At 37.9% G+C, this 23,397-nt stretch overlaps 1 long non-coding RNA gene and 1 other non-coding gene across 2 annotated transcripts; one reads left to right on the forward strand and one right to left on the reverse strand.

Annotated features, from left to right (window-relative positions):
• The first annotated feature begins 11,545 nt into the window (after positions 1–11,545).
• On the forward strand, positions 11,546–16,362 carry LOC149038106 (uncharacterized). The gene is made up of 5 exons (XR_016180756.1): positions 11,546–12,204; positions 13,015–13,194; positions 13,707–13,900; positions 15,756–15,852; positions 16,273–16,362. It is a non-coding gene; the product is annotated as an uncharacterized LOC149038106 (long non-coding RNA).
• Positions 12,501–12,574, reverse strand: Trnas-aga (transfer RNA serine (anticodon AGA)). The gene has a single exon. It is a non-coding gene; the product is annotated as a tRNA-Ser (tRNA).
• Positions 16,363–23,397: the final 7,035 nt, after the last annotated feature.

Genomic DNA, 23,397 nt, shown 5'->3' on the forward strand with positions numbered 1-23,397 from the left:
GACAGTGTAATCAGTATTCCCAACAACAGGCGACAAAATTCTCGCAAGATAACCAGAAATTGCATAAGTCGGAGAATTAACAAAAGAGACAATGGGTCTCAAAGGAATTCCCGGTTTATGAATTTTAGATAAGCCATGAAAACGTGGACATAAGCCGTCACTACTGTATAACATTTTTTACGTAGAGTCACTAGTTATACCAGCTTTTTTCAAATCAAGCAACATTTTGTTTAACTTTCTTTGAGTTTACTGGTAGGATCAGAGTTAAAGACAGCATACGTACTCTTGTCATTAAGCAGAGACAAAGCTTTGTCGTGATATTGCTGTTTGTCCATAACCACAACACAATTACCCTTGTCCTCGATTACGAGCCTGTCCGGATCCTTTTTGAGAGCTATAAGCGCATTGAAAACATCCTTTTGAATGTTTTTGGGAGAAGGTTTAGCACGTCTGAGTATGCTAATTACTTCTGCTCTTACCAAATACCTACGATCGTCGTTGAGTTGAGAGATACTCTCCTCAACAGCGGCGACAATATCGGCAGTCGGTATTTTGCGAGGAGCGATAGCAAACTTCAGACCCTTCTCTAAACCACTCCGTTCCAGCGCGGATAACTCCTCGGAGGAAAGGTTCAAGACTCATTTATCTCTCAGAGATGAGCCTGAATTAACAGGAGACCTCTTACTGAGCAAGTGACGGAGTTTTCTGTCGTGTTTCTCTCTCTGTTTGGTAAACGTCTGCAGTTCTTTCGAACTTCTTTTCGAGCTTTCTTTAATTTAACTCTAACTGCTTCAATGGTCAAACTTGCGAAAACAGTTAAACTGTATAAAATTCATAACTAGCTTAACCAGTTCAACTGCAGAAACTGTTAAAGTTGTCTCAAATGATTTAACTGGTTACATAGTCAAACTAGCGAGGACATTTAACTTCAAAAATTGCACAAGCCACCTGAATTTGTTGAAGTAGTTCGAATGGTCAAACTAGCTTAAACTGTTCAACTGGACAAACTCCATAACTAGCTTAAAAGGTTCAATTGCACAATCTAGCTTAATAGGCTCAACTGGGTGAATAGTCAAACTAGCGTAGGCAGTTAAACTGCACAAATTGCACAACCTATCTTTTTTGTTTGAAGTAGTCCAAATGGTCTAACTAGCTTAAGTGCTTCAACTGCACAAACTGCACAATCTAGCTTAATTGGTCCAACTGGTTAAATATTCAAACTTACAAAAACATTTAAACTGCACAAATTGCACAATCTATCTTATTTGGTTGAAGAAGTTTAAATGGTTAAACTAGCTCAAATGGTTCAACCGGAAAAAATGCGTAATACATTTGGTTCAACTTAAATTGAATGCAGATGGTTCAATTGCACAAACTGCACAAGTCCCATTCTCCAAAAATAGCTCCTCTGTTGTTGGCTGACACTGGAAAGAGATCCGTGGGTGGACAGAGAAAGCCTTTTACAAAGAACTGAAAGTATTCATCAAAAACCTGGGCGAAGATCCTGAGAACTGGGTAGGATAGGCTCACCTTTGGCTGTTCATGTGATTCACATGCGACAGACACTCTCGTGCACCGATTGGTCTCCACGGCTACCCTCAGACACAAATACGTACTCAACGGCATCAAGGGAAAAACAAAAAACTACATGGCTGAATTTTATTATGTGCAAATATATCTCGAAAGGCAAGGCTTTCTTTAGTTGCCTCAAACCATTGACTTGTCTTGGTGCCAAGACTTGGAGAAGGCGGCACTAAAGAAACAAGAGCTGCAAATGGAGAAGGAGGTAAGAGAGGCAGAGGGCAAGTTGAATCTGGGAAAAAAACATGACGAAAGGTTCGAGGAACAACCGAATACCGCAAGAATGCAGCAACAGCAGCTACGACAACTAGAACGTATAAACATGGTTTTGCTGCAGCGGCAAAGCTAGGCGCTTATGTTCTTGTTACAAAAACTTGCTGACAAATAAAATTGTTCCGCAAATTTATTTGAAACTTGGACTTTCTGGTTCAGATGCCTTGCGTATTTCTGTACATGTGATAGATAACAGGAAGAGAATATCAGCTGTCTGAAGAGAATATCAACAGTTTGTATATTTTGTATGAGTTATGCGATCATTTGATATCATCTTTTAATTTTAAAAGTTGTTTATAATTTTAAAGTTTAGTACTTTTAAAATGCTTTTACACGGTAATGATCGTTTAAAGGAGATTAATTTATTTGACAGTAAACTGAAGACTGATTGAAAATTATTCGGAAAATTGATTTATTATGGACCATGCTTGAAATTTTTGAAAGTACCCATGGACAGTTGTGGGAAAGAACTGGAAAAACTTAGATGTAATTGCACCACATAAACATGCCCGAGAATTATGAAGAGCACATAAAATACACACTTTTCCCACAGCGCTTGAGCATAACTTTGAATTCCTCTTGAAGTCCAAGAATTTAAAATACTTTACGACATCACCGAAGATCCATTCAATTAAAAATCTCACTTCACTCATTGACTTGTTCCAAGCTTTTGGAAGGTCTGTTAGTAACGCCGTGAAATGGACTCTGAAAGTGAAGTCGGAGAGGATACGCTGGATAGCCATGAATGCATAAGGTGCCTCCTCCTGAAGCTGGTTCAACACTTTGGATCGAGCCAACATTACGCTGTTGTGCCTTTTACCCTCCACCGGGCCATAGAGGGTAGCAATAAGGCCGTTGGGTGTAGCAATGGACTTAAATTTCATTGAATGTACTTTCGTAGGGCCGTTGTACATCATCCGCTCCTACGGCTGATCCAATCCAACAGCAAACGTATCCAGTCAGTGCAAATGGAATCCATCACAGCATGCAAAATCATTCAAAGTTGAGGCTCAGGTATCGCGAATCGTGGTATCAATTCCACTTACCTGCTCGGGCAGGCAAACCGCCTGAGAAATATGTAGAGTGCCTCAGTTGTGTCCATGTTGACGTCGTTATAGCAAACAATCAGGCCTGGAGGGTTCAATACTTCAGTAAGTTGTTGCATTTTTTATCTGTCATCATGTCCAGATTGAAGCGTTCGTGGCTCCAATATAGAATAAAAGGATTTTTGGGAGAACTTAACGTTATATAGAAACAAGTACTCTATATAATCGATCAAATTACGGGCATAAGCCATGAGAATAGTGTCTCTTACTTTTGGCATGGTAGATATTAGCAAGGACGAAATCGGCGAGACACTCAGTAAACTTTCAAAGGTTCACAATTGCTGGAAAAAGAAACTCACGGTTTCCAAGATCTTTTCGTAATGTAAACTTTTGGCAGGAACGCCGACGGCAACTGACGGCCTCGACGTTGAGTCCCTTTACGTCGCCGTCGCCATAAGGTCTCGGGTGACTGTTTCGAGGTACGCGGAAGTTAAGCGTTAAGTGGACTATGTCAGAGGATCGCCTGATTTCCCAAGGTATTACTTTACGGAAGAAGGGCTAGGACTTTTAAAATAAATTATTTGTTTCTTATATCACTATCATGCCTTGCCAACCGGAGCTAGACAGCAGGCGCTTGACCCATTTTCTGTCGCAAAAAGCAACTGGGACTACCCGGTAAGTTAGCTCGTTGGACGTTGGAGGGGAAGAAAAATATCTGTATAAATTCTATGCATGCTCAGCACTCTTGTAGTTTAAGCAATTTATACGACAGGATCCAACGAGCTTTAGATATAGTGGCCTTCCAAGGGTACTTGTTTATTTTTAGTCTTCAGAGAAAGGTGATAAAGTGGACGTGGCCTCAATTGGCATGTCAGTAGTTTGACACCATAAGAAGCATTGATGAGCTGGAGTTCAGAATTATTTCGTTAAAAAAGGAAGCAGCAAATAGTTGTTCACTGGATTACTGACGTCAAGGCGAGAAACCAAGCAAGGTTCAGGCAAGATGCTAACTGAAGGAACGAACAGATCCACGACAGATCAGACGAACAGCAAGCAATGTGAAAATGATAAAAAAAAGTTTAATTCACTCTTAAATCATTCTTTGGGGAGACAAGTACATAAGTATATAGGAGTTTACCAAACTATGGTTTTGAAAAAGGTAACGCTTTCATATCAAATGGGTGTTGTTCTGTGTAATGGAAAAAAACTTCGCACCTGAACCAATCCTTGGAATGGCTTGAGAAAACTCTGGGAGAATCTCTAAAGTTGGTCGTTGGACATAATAACAAGCCGGTATTATTAACGCGGTCGCAATGATAAAAAAACTGAATTTTTATTGGTGCCTGAGAGAATGCGGTCATGTTTTTGGGGAGCTCGCCATATGGCACTAGGTAGAACCGGGGTCTAGAACGCCGGTGAAAAAGGTGGGGGGGGGGGGGGGAAGTAGGGGACACAACATCCAATTTATGTTCTGTATCTTAAGCTGCTGTACTAATTTATCTTTTCGAACCGCCGTAAGTAGCAGACGACTTTTGCGCTCCGTCATCGTTCATATTATTACTTCGCTTAAGGCCAGATAGGCTTGATTTCTGCCGCTCTATAGCTGGCCCAGTCTGTGATCCTCCCCGATGAGATACCGCACTTTCCTTGACGCGTTCACCTAGTTTCCAAAGTAACAAATCACATTTATTTTGTCTTGTTTTCCTTAGTAGTTTGTCCTGTCGGTAAATGTGCTCACGTTGGGGCTGGGTCATCCAATAATGTTCTGCCATTAAAATATATTCAATGGAGAAGAAACTAATTGAAACGGTAAGTTAACTGCTAAAGATAAGAAAGACCACAGGGTATAGACTTATTTCTTTTTATAGACCCCATTGCTCCGGTCTTGGAGCATTGACAAATTAAGCAGACCAAAAGTGATAGCAATGAACAACCAAAGGACTACTTCTTGTCTGCGACATGGCGCTGGATTCGTCATTTAACCTACTTAGAACTTCATTCAGGTCCAATTTCAGCTTGTGAATCGTAATATTTGTCTGAATATTTCTTGTGAATGGGTGATCAAAATGTAGGGATCAATTTGTTTTGTCACTCGGTATGAGTACGCAAGGAATTGTGTTTTTCACTAAACCACTCTTTGTAGGAAGTAACAAAACTGCGGTGGTCAAAGGCTGCTTATACTGTCATTAACTAGGTCAGTGGAATGAGTCAACTATGTCTGGCGGGTAGCAGAAGGGTTGTGAGCTGTTAACTTTTTGACGTCAGTGTATCAGAAAAACAAAACCTAATTAAGGGGACCAACGGAATGGCGAGAGAACCTATTAAAGATAAGAAACATTAAACGGCATAAACTTATTTTTTGTATGGTCCTCATTTCTCCGGTCCTGGGGCAATAGGCAATTAAGGGGACCAAAGTGATCGAAATTTTTCAACGGAAACGAAAGATGAAAAGACTATTTTTTTTGTCCAAAGAATCGACTGAAAAATGTTTTTTTCTTGACGTACGTTATCTACACTTTTAAGTGTTGTGAGAAATCCAGATGATTTGCATTTTTTTGACTGATCTGTTAATGACGTATCAGCCCAACTTCTAGTAGGATAAGCATAGCAAAGTTCTTTGAGACCTCCGTTAAATCAGGAGGTTCTAGGGTGGCTTCTTTGCTCTGCATTGCCCTGCTGTGTAATCTTTGGTGAACATCGGACTGAATTTAAAGATAAGGAAGATTAAAGGGTATAAACTTATTCTTTTGTATAGTTCCCACTGCTCCGGTCCTATGGCAATGAACAGTTAAGGGGACCTAAGGTGATTGAAATTTATCATTGCATAAGAACAATGAAAAATGTTTTTGGCGACGTGCGTTATCTCCACCTCTAAGTGTTTTGGGAAATTCCGATTTTTTCTGCATTTTACTATTAATTTGTCGAAGACCCATTAGCTCAACACTAGTGTGATGAACATCGCAAGTTCCTCGAGAATTAAGTTAAATCAGGCGCTTCTAGGGTATAAGCGTAGTCGAAATGTAATTACTTTAAAGGTAAGATATAGGTCAGTAAGCTTATTTGTTGCCCTGCCGCATAGTCTTTGGTGAAAATTGGAATAAATTTAAAGATATACAAGGTTATAGGGTATAAACTTATTTATTTGTATAGTCCCCGTTACTCCGGTCCTGGCGCAATGAACAACTAAGGGACTCAGGGTAATCGAAACTTTCAAAGGATAAAAAAGAGTGACAATGTTTTTTCGTGATGCACACTATCTCTACTTTTAAGTGTTTAGGCAAATCCTGATTGTTTTGCATTTTCCTACTGATCTGTTGATGGCGCATCAGCCAAATTATCATGATCAATTTATGTGATGAAATGAAAGCCCCAAAGGATTTTTTGAAAAGAAAAATTGAACTTAGTCTAAGGAAATTAATCTCGTTGCTCGTTTTGAACAAATAACTAAGAAATTCAGGTGAAATTTCAAAGGGAAAGCGGCTTTCTTTTTTGCTTGCGACGGTCCCCATAATTTTTACTGCAAGATAACGATATGTCTGCACATATGGCATGAGCATTTTTGCGATAGAAAAGACGAGAAACTTAATGAAAACAAATCATTTTCCTTTGGTAAGATATCTCTTGAAAGGGCTATATCGGGTGAAATAATCATCAAAATGCACGGATGTGTTTTCTCGTCATTTTTAGGGTCCCCACATGGTGGATTATGACTTAGGTAAAATTTCTAGCGCAAATGTAATTGTCATTTTCAAAATTTTGACCGAATAATGGGCTTGTTAGGTGGAGCTTTGCTAAGGAGAACGATATCATTTCGATGGAATCCTGACGCACAAAGAAAGCAACGGATTCAACAGGAAATAAAAATTGGCGGTAAATTATTAAATACACACGCAAAAAAATAAAAACAGTACAGACTGGCCCAAAAAAACAAATGCTCAAGACGGCGTAAGTTAACATGCTACGTTGATGGAATATATGTATGAATTTAGGAGATAAGATCTTGCTAGAAGCGGGTGCTCATCAAATACACGGGGTAAAGTTATTGTGAAAATATAGCGCCATAGTTAAAAAGTCCACATGTGCTCCGCAAACGAAATTTCCCGCACAATTCTGTAACAGAAGTACGATGGTTAAAGGCTGCTTTTTCTCCTATAAACTAAGTCGGTGCAATGAGTCAACGTTTACTGGCGGTAAGCAGGAGGGATGAAGCTGTTAACTTTTTGACGTTAGTGTTATGTATCGAAACAACAAAACCTAATTAAGGGGAACCTGTTAAAGATAAGAAACATTAAACGGCACAAATTTATTTTTTGTGTAGTCCCCATTTCTCTGGTCCTGGGGCAATGAGCAAAGGTGATCGAAATGCGTCCACGGGTAAGAAAGATGAAAGGCTATTTTTTTTTGTCTAAAGAACCGAGTGAAAAAGGTTTTTTCGTGACGTGCGTTATCTCTACTTTTAAGTATTGTGACAAATCCAAATTTTTTGCATTTTTACTGATCTGTTAACTTGTTTATTTGTATAGTCCCCATTTCTCTGGTCCTGAGGCAATGAACAATTAAGAGGACCTAAGGTGATCGAAATTTGTCAATGGATAAGAAACTATTTTAAGGTAAGCTATAAGTTGCTATGTTCTTTAACTTTTATTTTTCTGTTCTACATTGTCCCTAGCGAATAATCTTTGGTGAACAACGGAGCAAATTTTAACTTGGTCCCTACATTGTCCGAAGACAATATTTTAGTCGTGCAGTGTAACTGATTGCTGTGATTATCATGATCAATTTATGTCATGAAATGAAAACACCAAGCCTTTTCCACGGGAAGAATTGAACCTAGTTTGAGGGAATTTAATTAGATGGTCGTTTCGAATTGAACGGTTGACTAAGAAATTAGGGTAAAATTGCGAAGAGAAAGCGGCTTTCTTTTTTTCCCGCGACGGTCCCCATAATTTTTCACTACATGATAACAAAATGTCTGCACATGAGGCATGAGCAGTTTGGTGATAGGACAGAAACTTAATAAGAACAACTTAATGTTTCTTTGGGTCAGATATTTATTGGAAGAGGCTATGTCGGGTGAAATAATAAACAAAATGCTCGGTGGGCAAAGGCTGCTTATGCTGTCTACTAAGTCAGTGCAATGAGTAAACGTTTACTAGCGGGTAGCAGAGGGATACAAGTTGTTAACGTTTTGACTTCAGTGTAATGTATCGAAAAACAAAAACCCTAATTAAGGGGACCCACGGAGTGGTGAGTGAATCTGTTCAAGATAGGAAACATTAGACGGCATAAATTTATTTTTTTTGTAGTTCCCATTGCTCCGGTCTTGGGGCAACGAACAATTTAGGGGACCAAAGGTGATCGAAATTTGTCAAAGGATAAGAAAGATGAAAAGACTATTTTTTGTCTAAAGAACCCAGTGAAAATGTTTTTTCGTGACGTGCGTTATCTCTACTTCTAAGTGTTGTGATAAATCCAAATGTTTTGCATTTTTTACTGATCTGTTAATGAAACATAAGCCCAACTGCCAGTATGATAAGCAGAGCAAGTTCCATGAGACTTCAGTTGCATCTGGAGTGTAAGCGGAGCCAAAATGTAACTATTTTAAAGGTAAGCTATAAGTCATCGTTATGTTCTTCACCTTTCACTTTTCTGTTCTGTTCTGTTGGGTGACATCGCGCCAAAATTTTAACATGGTCCTCACATTGTCCAAAGACAAAATTCTCAGTCGTGCAGTGTTCCTGATTGCTGCGATTATCAAGATTAATTTATGTGTTGAAGTGAAAGTACCGAGCCTTTTCAACGGAAAAATTGAACTTAGTCTAAAGGATTTAATCTAGTCGCTCGTTTCGATCAGTCGATTTAGAAATTCAGATAAAATTGCGAAGAGAGGGCACCTTTTTTCCTTGCGAAGGTCCCCATAAAATCTGGTGCATGATGGTGACGTGTCTGTACATAAGGCGTGAGCAGTTTAACGATAGAAAAGGGCAGAAGTTTAATGAGAACAATTTATTGTTTCTTTTGGTAAGATGCCTATTGAAAGAGGCTATGTCGACTCATAAAATCGGGTGAAATGATAATTAAAATGCACGGATGTGTTTTCTCGTCATTTAGAGGTCCCCACATGGTGGGTTATATCCATGGCAAAATATTTAATTGCAAAAATAATATGACCAAATAGACTTGACGATGTTTCCAAACCATGGACTTGAGAGGTAAAACTTCGCTGAGGGGAGCGAAGAAAGTTCCATGAAATTGTGTGGCAGAAAGACAGCAACAGATTCGACATTAAAAATTGGCGGGTAATAATTAATAACACGCGCAAAAAAATAAAACAGTGCAAAGTGGCTCAAGAACACAAAATTGCTCAAGACGGCGTAAGTTAACATGCTTCGTTAATAGGATTTACGTATGAATTTAGGCGATGAAATCTTGCTGGAAACTGGTGCTAATCAAATACAAGGGGTAACTTTTTTCGTAGAGATACAGCGCCATAGTAAGAGTCCCCATGTGCTCTGCAAACAAAATTTCCCGCGCAATCCTGTAATCTATTACTGTGCTGATCAGTTTATGTGATGAAGTACAACTGCATATCGAGCCTTTTAATGGAGAAACCTGGACGTTATTTATCAGAACTTACTTTACAAATAATTTACCGTGTTGGTTTTTAGCTGAAAATCTACTTCAAATTCGAGGGATTTGTTAAAAAAAAAAAAAACCGAATTTTTTTTCTTGCGCGGGAATGGCCATATTATTTAGTATGAGTTCATAACATGTTTGCGTGGTCTTTAGTTGCTAATATTCTCTGTGCTGCAATATGACCCTCAAGATAATTTTTTGCGATGATAGCGACCTAAGGTGCCCACACGGTCTGTACACAAAATCGTTTGTCATGCTGTTACTGGTTGTTCGTTGTTGTTATTGTTATGATGAAATTATAGGATAAATTTGAAGCTATCGAATTCTCTTTTTTTTTTAAATAATGAACTTAATTTAACAGAATTTGCCGTACAGAAAGTTACTTAGTCGGTCGAGTAAGAAATTTGGGTAAAATTGAGAAGAAAAGACGGATTTATCTATTCGAGAAGGTCCCCGTTCTTAATCACCGATCACTCGGCAAAAAGTGTAAATACGATGATCACAATGTTTACCAAATATAAATTTAAGGGTTAAAACTTTGCTAAGGAGAGCGAGAGCATTTCGATGGAATCGTGTGGTGGAAAGTGACCGAGAAATTTGACAGGGAATAAATTGGCAGGAAATTAATGAGAGGCCAAAAATTGATCTGTACAAATCGGCCCAAGGACGCAAAATTTCTCAAGACGGCGTAAGTAAAACGTTCCTTTGATGTGATTTATTTGTGAATTAAGGTAATGAAGCCTTGCTGGAGAACGGGCGCCAATCGGGGTAATCTTTTTGTGGATATAGCGCCATAGTAATTCACAGAGTCCCCTCATAATCTAAAAATAAAATTACCCGCGTTATCTTATCACCTTTTACTATGATTATGAATTTATGCGATGAAGTGCAGCTTTGTAGAACACTGAAGTTTATTTTAAAAAGCTGTCTGTTGTGTTCGAGTGAAAAAAGGGCTCAAACAACTTGCCATCTTTTAGGAAAAGCAAAGGAACGGTAAATTCATTGGACCAATGTTTGCTACTTTTTTTTTTTTTAATTGGAAAAATTTACAAAATGTACGTGAATAGGGCGTTTGTTGTCTTTTGCCCGGCCCGCGAGAAAGAAACGTCTGCTGCTATTTGCTAAGGGAAGGTCAGAATCATGCGGATCACAGTAGAGATTTTGTCACTACCGGGAAAGATTCATGAAAATGTTGCAACATTTTCATATATGATTTTAAAGTTGGTGTAAGCCCGTTTTTGGAGATTTTTGGAGGAAAAGGGCGGCCTTTTCAGATTTAAGAAATCAAAAGAATGCGTCCTTCGGAATACTCCACAGCTTAAAAAATGGTGTAAATTTATTGATCTTAAAAATTTTGTGGTTATGTATTTTTTATCAGTTTATTAATTTATTTGGTAGCAGTCCTGTACAACAAAGAATGCCCGAGGGAGGTACATCGGTTAGCCTCATGCTGGCTATAGCTACAACCCTGTTTTGTCAGACTCTCAGATCCCCAACTGAAGGCAATTCAATGTACTTTACAGCTACCCCGCATATAGGTGACATGGAACTGCAACAAAACTCCTTCTTCCTCTTAGTCCAAGATCATTAGACTACAATCCCTTTCAGACTCTATTTTATGCTTAACTTCCTCGTACATCTTATTGTGTCCAGGGAAAAACTGTTCAACTAAAATCGTAGCCAAAGGTAATATGTGCGACACAGATAGAGCAAACAAAAGAGAACAATACCAAAAAGACAATATTATTAGAATGGTTTAGACGAAGAGGGTCAGCTTTAGAAAATTGGAACGCTTTGGAAATTACTAATAGACCATGGAAAGGCAATTACATTACTTTTCTTACGAGCTTAAAAAATAGGCAGTCTAACCTTGCATGTGGCCACTGATATAGTATGACTTTTATAGCATTGAAGATAACTAGGGGTTGTATCATGATGCTAAAAGGTAGTGTTGCAGAAAATTTCCATTCACATGTAAAACAGTAAACTGCCGTAACCCACGTATCTATGAGTACCCTGCTTGTGGAGAGAAAGATGATTCGCGAATATAGTGATTGACTGACATTCAGGCAATAACTAAATGGTAACAAATAATCATAATAAAGATAATAATAATGGTAAATTTATAGGGGCTAGCTCGAGAACCTGACTGTTCTATCTCTAACCCTTTAACTCCCAGAAGTGATCAACATGAAATTTCTCCCGATAATGTCCTTATATTATCTTGCAAACAGCTAATGAGAATATTCAAACTTATCAGGTAGAAGTTGTTGTCCTGATCTAACACCAAATTCTCACAACTTATTTGCAAGGATATGTGTAGCAGCTAGAAGGGAGAATTACCAATCAGATCTTGGGAGTTAAGGGGTTAAGGCTAAAAGTGATGAACTCATTTACAGCTACTCACTCATTTCGATAATATATGTGGCTTTGCCTCCCACAGGAGGAAGTAGCCACAAAAAGGGAAGCAAAATGATCAACGGATTTGGTATAATTTTGTTTTAAGGGTGAGGTGTGTTCCAACAGAGAAGTTTTCAAAGGGTGATCTCCCTCTTCAATATAAAGGGGAACTTGTCTCAGAGGATGAAGGTTATCAAAGAGAAGATTTGCATGTGGAAGAACTAAGAAGCTTTCTCTTCTTTTTTAAGAATGGATTCAAGTGTTTACGGTAAGTCATTTTAATTATAATACAGTAAAACATCACTAACCGTAAGCGCCAAGTTAAACAAAAAAGATTTTAAGGTAGTGGGGGAGGCTGTCCTAAGACTACTGTACACAAATCGACCTGAATGAATTCAAAATAGGCTTCATGAGATTGTTAATCACTGATACTGAAATACATACTATTTTGTGTGTAATGTGCTTCATGATTTGTCATCATTTGCATATTACTCCAAATGAAATAAAATTACCATCAAAATATATGTAGAAATAAGAAATTTTGGAGAACTCGGAAAAAATCCGAGCCCCAGATGGGATTTGAACCCACGACCCTCCGTGATCTAGTCGGATGCTCTAACCACTGAGCTACTGGAGACTCTATGGTGAGCAAGGGTCAATTTATGGGTCTTGACTGGAACCGCATCACGCGGTTACACAGCCAAGTAATTGGTGCGACTCACTAACAGCATCGCGCTGTCACATTAAAGCATAACAAGATACGAACTCACTAACAGCATCGCGCTGTCACATTAAGGCATATCAAGATGCAGCCAACCAATCTCCAAAGTGAGTAAATTAAAGTAGAAATAAGAAAAATATATGGTACTTTTTTTTCACTTTTTTGGCTTTATCGTGAGTTGTATTTAAGTTTCATTGTAAATACAGTAGTTGTGTAATTTTAGATGGGCTTGGTCTGCGCCACACAACCGAAGAAAGAACTGAAACTAAGTCATCAAACCTTACACTACACTTTCACAAGGAACAAATTGAGATTGCTTTTTTCCAATTATGACTTTGATTTTTTTGGATTTTCTAGCCTTGATGCAACATTCTCTGCTGGACCTGGAAGACTAAAAAACGATAATCCATTAAATAAAGCAAATGAGAAAGATTAACGGTGAAGACAAAGTGTGCCTTGCCCTTTGTGGACTTCGGAACGGTGAAGGTCTACACTGTGACCATGAAGTTAGAGATCTTCCCTGGCGACAGCTAAAAGGTATTGCAACCTAACCATTAACAACCTGTTTTGGGAGACTTGTGTCATACTTAACAGAACTGCAGCAACTCTTTTCTTTGCTTGTGTTTTAGTGTAATGGACCCCATAAGCTATCAGGGTGTTGGCCCCATCTCTTCTAAAGATAATTTCGTTTTTTTTTTCTTGTTTTGTTTTGTTTTGTTTTATTAGGGGAACATTCATAGCCCTTAGGATAAAAAATTATAACATTTAATTCTCCATTCCAGAATTAGATTTACTCAAATGCAAACCGTTTCAGTCCTGTTATGATTACGTATATTAATCTCTCTTAACATGAATATTGCAAATACCATACAATCTGTCTAGATATCATGACAACTCATACCGTCCTTGGTCAAAACAATCTAAAAATTATTTTTTTAATAATACTTCAAATGATGACGACAATGATTATGATGATGGCTCCGATTATTCATTCCCGGTTTCACACAAATTAGCAAAACTCTACACATTTCTTTTTCTTAACCACTTAGGTAATGAGAGCAAGGCAGATGGACTAAAGAATGGGACAGTAAGGTGCAACACAAAAAAGAAGAAAATATGAACAAGGGCAACAGCAGTCCTGACAATGATGAAAGTTTCCACATGGATGTAACAACAAATTCTGAAGAGATTTACTCCCTGAATCAGATCAATGACTGTCTATTTGCAGACTCCTTGGAAACTGGTATGCACATACACACACCCTCTATTATATAAACTACAGATGTCCCTTACACTCTGAGCCCATCAGTTCTTAGGGCTCTTTGGAAAATGAAAGATATTTTTTGCTGTTACAGAAGTAGTTTTCCAATATTAAATCCCCAATGAGTTTTTTGCAAGTGGCTTTTGCCATTTCAAATGTCTTCATAAATATCATTATACATTCTCTTACAACGTCAAAGGTAAGTTGCAACCAAACAAAAGCCTTAAAAATCATAAAAACAATGAACTATTACTACCACGGCTAAAAGTAAAACAGTGGTGTAAGAAAAGTGCAAGAAAAGGGGAGGAGGAAAAGCAAAAGGTGTAAGACTGCTTTTTGTGCATAACCAAACTGCGGAAGCTTATGATTTGCATCTGAAAGAACAGTATCTATAAATGGTGTTTTGGACAGTTTTCGCTCTTCAGACCCTCAAAGTGACTAAAAGAAACGGTTTGAATAGCTTCGAAAGACATTCTCAGACAAAACTCCCAGGAACTAATGCGTCAAAAGATGGTGGTTTTGACATAGAAGAGTTAAAGTTATTAAATGAAGTTTGGCTCTACTAAGAAATAATGATTATCACAAAACAAGAAAAAAACTGTTACATTCCTTTTTCTTAACCATGTAGTTAATGAAGGTAAGATGCCAGTAAAAGATGGCAAAGTTGAGAGTAAGGTGCAACGCAACAAAGAACAAAATATGAACGAGAGCAACAACATGGCTGATGTTGATGAACAATTCCAGATAAATATCATAACAACTAAGGATGTTTCCTCCATGAATCAGAATAACTAAATATCTGCAGACTCCTTGCAGCAATGTCACGAGTGGAAACTTGGGTTGTGTGATAAGGAATGCTGGATAAACGATGAAGCGAATTACAAAGCAATCGAATAATTAGAATCTCTGCCTTTCAATTTGGCTTAATTTAAAGGTAGTCACTAAATTTATCTTGATAGCCACATATAAAGCAATTACCTGACATATTTTGAAGGAAAAGGAACTTGTTATGCTGAAATAAGCGACCACTTGCCACACAGGTCTATCAGAGAGTATCATTTTACGAAATGGCATTGTAAGGGAGATACAAACTGGAAAGAAACATCTAACTAGTACAATAACACAATTAGTGATCAATCTTAAACTACTCAGATTTATTTTATTGACTGGTTGGATTGTTTTAATTTGGAGTGATTTTTGTCTGGCCCGTATCTTGAACAATATGATCATCTCTTAATCTGGCCATTCAGTTACACAGTAGTTGTCCTTGCTCAACCAACGTTGCCCATTTTGTATAACTGATTCAGTCAAATTTCCACAGACAGGTCATGTTCTACTCTCACTTACTTACACTTTTGTATACTGAACTGATCATGCTTTCTTATTGCAAAGAATTTCTGTAAGGGGGGGTTTCCAAATCCTTTTTCGGGTTGAGTTGTTCAAAGCTAGGTTTAGATAATCCAGGCTCAGTGTGAAATCTGGTTCCAGATCTGAAAGCTTTAAATGAAAATTCAATACCATTCTTTTTGTCTCCAATTTAAAAATTGGATGCTATGAAAAGAAAAGAGAAGATTATCCAAAAAAGGCTTTTTAAAGAAGGAATAAAGAAGCTTGGATAAAAATTTGACCCTGGGTTAATGCTTATTGGCCTTTGAACAACTGGGCCCAGGAATCTCTCATCAACTTCTTTTTTTTCCCACTGGGGCATATATATTTATAATGCTTTCCTAACTTAGAAGTTTCAAATTATAGTAATTAAGCTTTTTTTTATTTGTTCCAGTCTTGCCATAAACAAGACTTTTAGCATAACTCACTATTTTTCCTCTTGAATTCAAAGGGGAAAGAAATCTACATCTCCAGTTCCTTCTTCTTACAACGGTGGAATAATGCATCACAGAGCAATGCACCTGAAAAAGTCCTTCATTCTGTGTCAGGTAATAATGATTATTATGATAATAATATTTTTAAACATGCTTATAACATAGCATGCTTGCCCTATCTTAGTCCAAATCTTATTTAAGTTGTATTTTCATCTCTTACTTCAACAAAGTCTCCAGTTATCAAGGAAAATGTCAAGAAAATTCTGGAAGTGAGCTTCTTTAAGACACTCAAACTGACTGACCAAAAACATTGCCTGACAACAACAATGAAACCAGGAAGGGTAGATCTAACTGGTGGCTAAATCTGTGGAATGATAATATTATGATTGCAAAAATGTACTATGATATTAAAGAGTCTCATGCTGTTGCATCGATACTTTTTCGTTTTTCCCTTTTTTTTTTTGGTTCTTTATTTTTTTTGCCTATTTTAGCTTTCTTATTTCTAAATTAAATCCGGAAAGTCATTCTTTTTAGCCTTGCCCCCTTCTCCTTGGTATTTTCATCAACCCTGACTGGGTAACACATTGCACATCTTGATGTCATGATATCACAATTACAGCAAAGACAGTGAGAACATTTTATGAAGTCTTCAAAATGTTCAGCATAATGACGTGTTTTTCTGATGCTAATAATGTCTTTTTGGGCCATTAAAAATAAAATATTTCTCTTTCATTTTTTATATTTTAATACCTTGGGGGGGGATTTCTATAATTTGAGTTTGTAAAATATTGTTTGAGTAAACGTAATTTATGTTTTAATTATCATATTTTTAAAACAGATCAGACATAGTTGAGATTCGTAGTAAGTGGGGCAGGACGGTAACAGTAATTTTGACACCTGAGGTGAAAAACAGCATCGACCTCCTCAACAAGACAAGGAAAGCCGTGGGTATTCCAGATGAAAATCCATTTAATAGTTGCTAGGTCAAACAGACAGTCAAATTTGCTATGGAAGGCGGCCCACCCCTGTCAAACCTTACAGAGATAGCCAGTACCAAACTCAGAAAGTATATGGCAACCATTTCCCAAGTAGTCTCTCTCAAAGGAACAAAGGTAGACCGACTAAGCAAGACACCTTGGTCATGAAATCCAAGTGCATGGAGACTTCTACTGTCTTCACGAATCTGCAGTTGAAATTTCCAAAGTGAGCAAGCTTCTTCTTACAGTTGGTCAAGGTGAAACAAGAAAGTTCACGAGGAAAACACTGGCGGAAAATGACTGAAATGGTGAGTACAAGATTGTAGGTGGTTTCAATTTCATAACTAATTTCTCTTGTTCTTCTGTCTATATTGTTCTTGAAAGTCATAAACTACACATTTTTTTGTTCTTCACAAACACGTTTAAGGTGCTAACTATGTTAAAAAAGAGAGAGGAAAGATCGGTCACTTACCAAGTTGAACTACACTAGGAAGCGATCCTAGATCGTTTCATGCTTAGCTGCCAACCTCGTCCCAGGGTACATCGGTCACTTTTTCAAAGTGGCGGCCACGCGTTCGTAGATTCCCGTGCATAAGGGGATATGCATGCTAAAACAATTACTTATGGTGACTATCAGCCATACTTATGGGGACATCCTAAAACAACTAGTTATGGGAATTACTTGCCATGCTTAAAGAGCTTATGACACGAATTTTTTGGCGTAAATATTTAGTTTATCATATGTACAAACCGATTCCGATTGAAGAATAGTCTCAGACTTAAAACTCGGTTTTTTCGGGCCCTAAAGTGCTTTTGTCTTAAAAGTGTCCCGTGGACTGGTAACGAATTAGCAGCTGATGACGTAGAAAACTGTGGAAACTCTCAGTCGACACCAAAATACCTTTCACATCTTCAATTTTGTATAAGTCAGCGCTGAAATAATTTTGAAATAACGACCGATAGCGATGTCTACCTACCTTAAGTAAGCTCTACCGAGAGTTGTAATACATCGTACTCAAGTTATAAAGAAGAAATGAAAGTTGCGAGTACGGTTCAGCCCTAAGAAGGAGAACCGCGCTGCATCAAACGAAGATTTCTACGAAGACTGACAAAGGCGGTTTCCCGCTTGCATTGTTGAGGTCAAGATTAGAACAAAAATTCCCGTTACTGAATGTCTAGTTTGCTGTGCTTGTGTTTTGTGGATAGCTCTGTTCGTTTCTTTTGCAATAACATTGTTAGTGAGTGTTTCCATCCGACAGATGCCAGTAGGTAATTTATGACCGGCCCGGTAACAAGAGAGCCTACGCCACCTCCACATGATGCAATCCCATTGGCAAGCGCCAATCTTCTATTAAAGTATTCACCCAGGACAACGATAGACGACATAGGAGAAACTAGAACTCACTCCCCATACAAGTCCGTAGGTCACATACATTTTATGAGCTTGTTGCATGAAGGAGGTTAGGAACAACCCTGAGACGGATAGTAACGCACCAGCAAAGGACATAACACGGCATCCAAGACGATCACAAAATGCACTTGATATAAGACCAAAAAAAAATTAGAACCCATGGCCATGGCGCTAATCCACGCTGTGAAAAGAAATCAATAATATGATCTCCATGTACAAAGAAACATGTCATTCTTTTTGTCACGGGCGTGAAGCAGAGGCAAATTTTTTAAATGCGGCAACGACTGTTTTACATCCGTTTCATGACCAATATTATTAGGTTCCTCTCGGTCAGTGCTCTAGTGTTTCGTTGCTGTAGAGAAATTCCCTTAATAAACCAAAAGCTAACTTTTGAAGAAAGAATCAGTTGTATCACGAGGCACGATGATTTTCCACCGAGGAGTAATCGAGCAGTTCTACTGCAAGTTGCTCCTTCTCCCATAGATTGCAAAGGCAGAGGCCATGGTCGCAGTCGTCGAGCCGGTCAAACCGAAAGGAAAACGAGTGAGTTTATAGTCATCTGATTCAAGTTAATCTCATAGAGGCATTTTAATAGGAAAAAACCTTATTTAGTTTAAGTGCAGCATTGCCATATGACCCATTCCGCACAAAGGAAATAACTGACATCAGTATTATTAATGAATATTTCGTACGCATCGACTTTCATACGGCACTTGAATTCGTTACCATCTAATTCAATAAAATTTGTTTCCTTATTTATATCGTTGCGGTGCTGTTATCCCAATGAAATTGCTAATATTGCTACTTTTGGTTTCTTGAGGGTAGGGGGGAATTGATACCTCGTGAGATGGATTTTCGGAAACCTAGGTTAGGAGAATACACGGCCCCTTTAAGCTTGTTTTTATGCCAGTATCCGTCAGAGGTTGCGCACTGTTCACGCAACAGGATATCGGTCAGCTCAGGAAAGGGCTTGAACTTCATTACAATTGATGTAAATCTTTTATCAAAATACGATGGAAACTACAATTGGTATGATATTCATACGATAAGAAAAGCGCAAACGTAGTCATGTGAAAAGACAAAAAGTGTGAGTACATCTCAAGCGCGTGAAATAAACATCAAGAAGGAGCTCACCATTTTTCATTTGCGAAATGTCAGCCGGAAAGAATGTTGAACAATCGTGTATAGTGTGGAAACAGGGTCCTTAATCAGCATTCGTTTTAGCTGAATTCATCGGTTATCTTACCCTAATTTGTGGTATGTGTTCGCAACAGGCGTCTTCGAAGCCGGTACGGAGAATAAGGCCGACGACATTAAAGAGTAGAATCTCCTCGATGTCGACGATCGAAAGCGTCCATTTTGGCCATACAGCTACATCATTTGGAAAGTAGTGTATATAAATGCCCGGTCTATGTGTATTATTCTTGTAGCGAACATCATTTGGCGCTCCAGCCACGCACTATGTTCGTCCTCTCTATTACAGTTCTCCTTTCTCCACCATAATTGCTTACGCGTCTTCACAGTTTTCTACGTCACAGCTATATAACATGATTTTGGCCGCTTGCTTAGTGGCGACACTTTTTGGCCGCCAAATCGTACTTTCAATGCACAAAAAAATTGGTCAAGGAGAACTCGTTAAGCGCTATGGTTAATGATCTCCAATTTTAAATACAGCTATCAACCAGAAAATGCAAAATAAAAAATTTCAAAATTTCGTGTCATAGGCACTTAAAAGGGAAAAGCTCTACATAGCTACTAATGGGGACTACTTGCCGTACTTATGGTGACATGCTAACACGCAACTACTTATGGGGACTACTTTCCATTCTTGTGGCGACATGCTAATACACAGTTACTTACGGGGACTACTTGCAAAGAAATCAACCCTCCCCCTCCCCCTCCCCCCCGAAAAACGCAGCAGTCACATGAACATGGAAAATGTGGACCGGGGAATGTCAAAGTCAAAGAGTAAGTAGAGAAATGTTATAATTATGAGAGGAGTAAGTTTTAGCTGAAAGCTTACTTGTTATGCTTATTTTGATTTTTTTTACAGAGTAAGATGCCCATGTACAGAAGAAGAGAAGGAGGCAGTTTTTAGGCACCCTAGTTCATTTGTCAGAGAAAGACGCTTTCCGGGAAAATTGGACTGTAAGAACTGTATTTTAAAAGCAAATGGTGCATTAGATGGTAGGGACTGGCATGCTGTTAAATATTCTGTTAAGAATCAGATTGACATTGGAGAAAGAGGGTTCTTGCCGCTAAAAATGGCTAAGTGAACTGATCTTTCCCCACCCTTAATGACAACCCTTAATACCTTGCTTAAATTCAACCTCAATAGCTGCAAGGACAACAAAAAGCAGTAATTCATGATAATTAAGGGGTATTTTGCTGTTTCCAAACATCTCCAATATTTAAAAAAAAAAACTTACCGTCACAGTTTGCGTGGGTACCCTGTGATTCAACGACAAATAGAATATGTTAAATTCTACCATACATTTTGGATATAGGCCAATCCAAAAATACCCCCCCCCCCCACAGTGTAAGCTACCAATCCTCCATTAAATTGGCTTTGTCAAGTGTAAAATGATATACACTGTAGTATTGACATAAAAACTTTTAAAAGTCTTAGAATCAATATGTTATCCACTTGTAATTCCAACTCAAAATTTTATAATTGGACAAAATTTAAAAATAAGCTTCCTTAAAAATAGGATTTTAGGGTTGTGTCCAGAATTTTTACATTATTTCAACTTTCTCAAATTCAGTCATTTATAATTATGGAGGTAGATTTCAGTATTACACAAACTAAGAGTGCTCTATTTAGCTCTTGATTGGAGTATTAAGATATAACCAATTGAAAGGGTTTGGCATCACATATTTAACTTTGTCAAACAATGACGTTATTGAGAAAACTAAACTTTTAGAATTGTATTTTAAAAGCAAATGGTGCATTTAGTGCAACACTTGCTTTTAAAGTACAAACAACTTAAGGACCGGCATGCTGTTTAATACTTTTTGAAAAATCAGATTGACAAGAAAAAGCAGGTTCATGCCCCTAAGTATAACTAATAGAATCGTTCTGTTTTTGTTATCTCAAAGTATAACTAATCCTGTGCAGGGTAACCTACTGTTTTGCCAAACTCTTCCAATCTCAGGGCTGTCACAAAGATCTCAAGTTTCTGGGTAACTACAGAGAGAAGGCAGGAAATTAAGCAGCTAGGGATTTCCTTTTTGGTTCTATTTTTATTCTATCCTCTATGAAAGTGGCCAGTGGTCAACTTCATATTCGCTAAGGAAACTCCCTGGTCCCCTGCCCGTAATGGCTACCCTGTTACCTTGCTAAAATTTCACCCCAAGAGCTGCAAGGACAACAAAATACAACTGAGATAATTAGTATATTCGTTATGATGTTGGACATAATTGCTAACATTATGATAGTTAAGGGGTGTTTTGCTTTGCATTTCCCAATATTTAAAAATATTACTAATAGTCAAAGTTTGTGTGGGTCTCCTGATTCAAGGGCAAATAGCATGTTCCAGTTGCCTCAATTTTCTTCAAAAGTAATAGAGCTTCCCTTTATTCTATCAATCATTTTAAAAAGTTTCTGTAGATTCTCATCACGTAATCACTGTTACCGAAGGTGAGCCCTACCAAGACTTCTTATAGATACTCCTGCGCTTACAGTTTTAGTGAATTGTATAATCCGCCAGGATCTAAGGCTATAAATATATACAAGTCTTACCAGTCTAGCTTATATATATGCTACGTGTAGGATGGAAGCCAATATTAATTAAGTTCCAAGTACTAGATCCTTTTTCTTCTTTTATAAGAACCTTTTTTAATAGGAACGTTTCGGCTGAGATTAGCCCAAATTTTTAAAACATTCTTAGAACATACCCAGGCTGAGAGTCAGTTGAGAACTTTTTCATTTTGCTCATCTTTTTTAATTTTTTTTTTATGAGAAGAATAAATAAAGGCAAAAGAAACGTTAAACTGTGGTCAAACAGGACAACAAACTCAAATACTTAAGAATGCGGTTTTTACTGTTGTACGATAAACTGAAGAACAACTCATATTGTGGTCGAATTTAGTCCGTAATAATAAAACTTTCAGAACATCTTAAGAAAGTTTTCAGACTCAAATTGCATAAAAAAGAACGTTCAACCTCAGCCCCCAAATTAGACGTTAAAAAAAGGGTGTGTTACCAAAATGGAACCCATTGTAGTGCTCAACTTGTATTTGTCAAGTATTGCCTTTCCTCCAGTTGGCCAATATCATGGGTTTTTCATACACCAAACTGAAAAGCCATCTCTTAATCAAAGAAGTCGAATTCAGAAAGCTTTTACAATAAATATTTTTGTGCCCTTTTCCTAAAATCATTACTGTCGAGTTGGTGTTATTTAAAGCGTGACAGTTGGACTTTTGTTGTAAACATTACAGGATTCGAGTTATATCAACTGTCTCTTGCCTTCTTCACAGAAAGATACCCGCAGGTTTGAGTTTCGAATTTGAAAGATAAAGATTAGGTGTTTCCTGCAAAGAGTATTTTATCCCAAATTGAAGGGTCACTTTTGAGATTTTTTCAGTTGGGCTTCCTTAAGTCGCAGTCATCCTTCATTGTAGGCATGCTATGCATGCAAAAGTTATTTCTTTGGATGGATAAGCTCAGGTGGGACACTAAGTGACTGAAGTTTTCATTTTTGTAAAAAGAGAAAAAGTATTAACTTCAAAAGATTCCGACAAAAATTTCTTTCAACATAGAGCAAAAAAGACCCATTCAATATATCTGAAATGAATTTAGACACAGGTGTTTTTCTGGTCTATTGTCACTGGTGTCTGAATAGTTTTAAGCAACACTAAACTGCATTGGTGTCACACTTGCGGTAGTCTCCGTCGCAGCCGTTGTTTAGTCTCGCCACGCAGTGCAGTCTCTCTCCCATTGGAAGACCAAACAACGACTGCAAAGGCGATTACGCTAACGGGCCTTCATTATTAGTATTTAATCACGAGGGTTTTCTTCCGCTGCAGGAAAGTACCAGGCCTTCAGCAAAACTTCTTCGCCTTCTCCAGCAAAAGGAGAGGTGGTCCTCATAAGAGGGGTGTGGAAACAGAGACCCCACAAGTTAGGTAAGTATGTCCTCACAAGTCTTATATTAAAAGTAGTACCCACAAGTAGGCAAAGTTGAGTAATGGAAAGGTCCCCATAAGGAAGTCCCCACAAGAAAAATTGAAATTTCCTCAATTCTAATCAAGTGTATAAAGAGTAAGGCA

Source organism: Pocillopora damicornis, chromosome 11, assembly GCF_964200805.1.
Source record: "Pocillopora damicornis chromosome 11, jaPocDami1.2, whole genome shotgun sequence".
NCBI lineage: Eukaryota > Metazoa > Cnidaria > Anthozoa > Scleractinia > Pocilloporidae > Pocillopora > Pocillopora damicornis.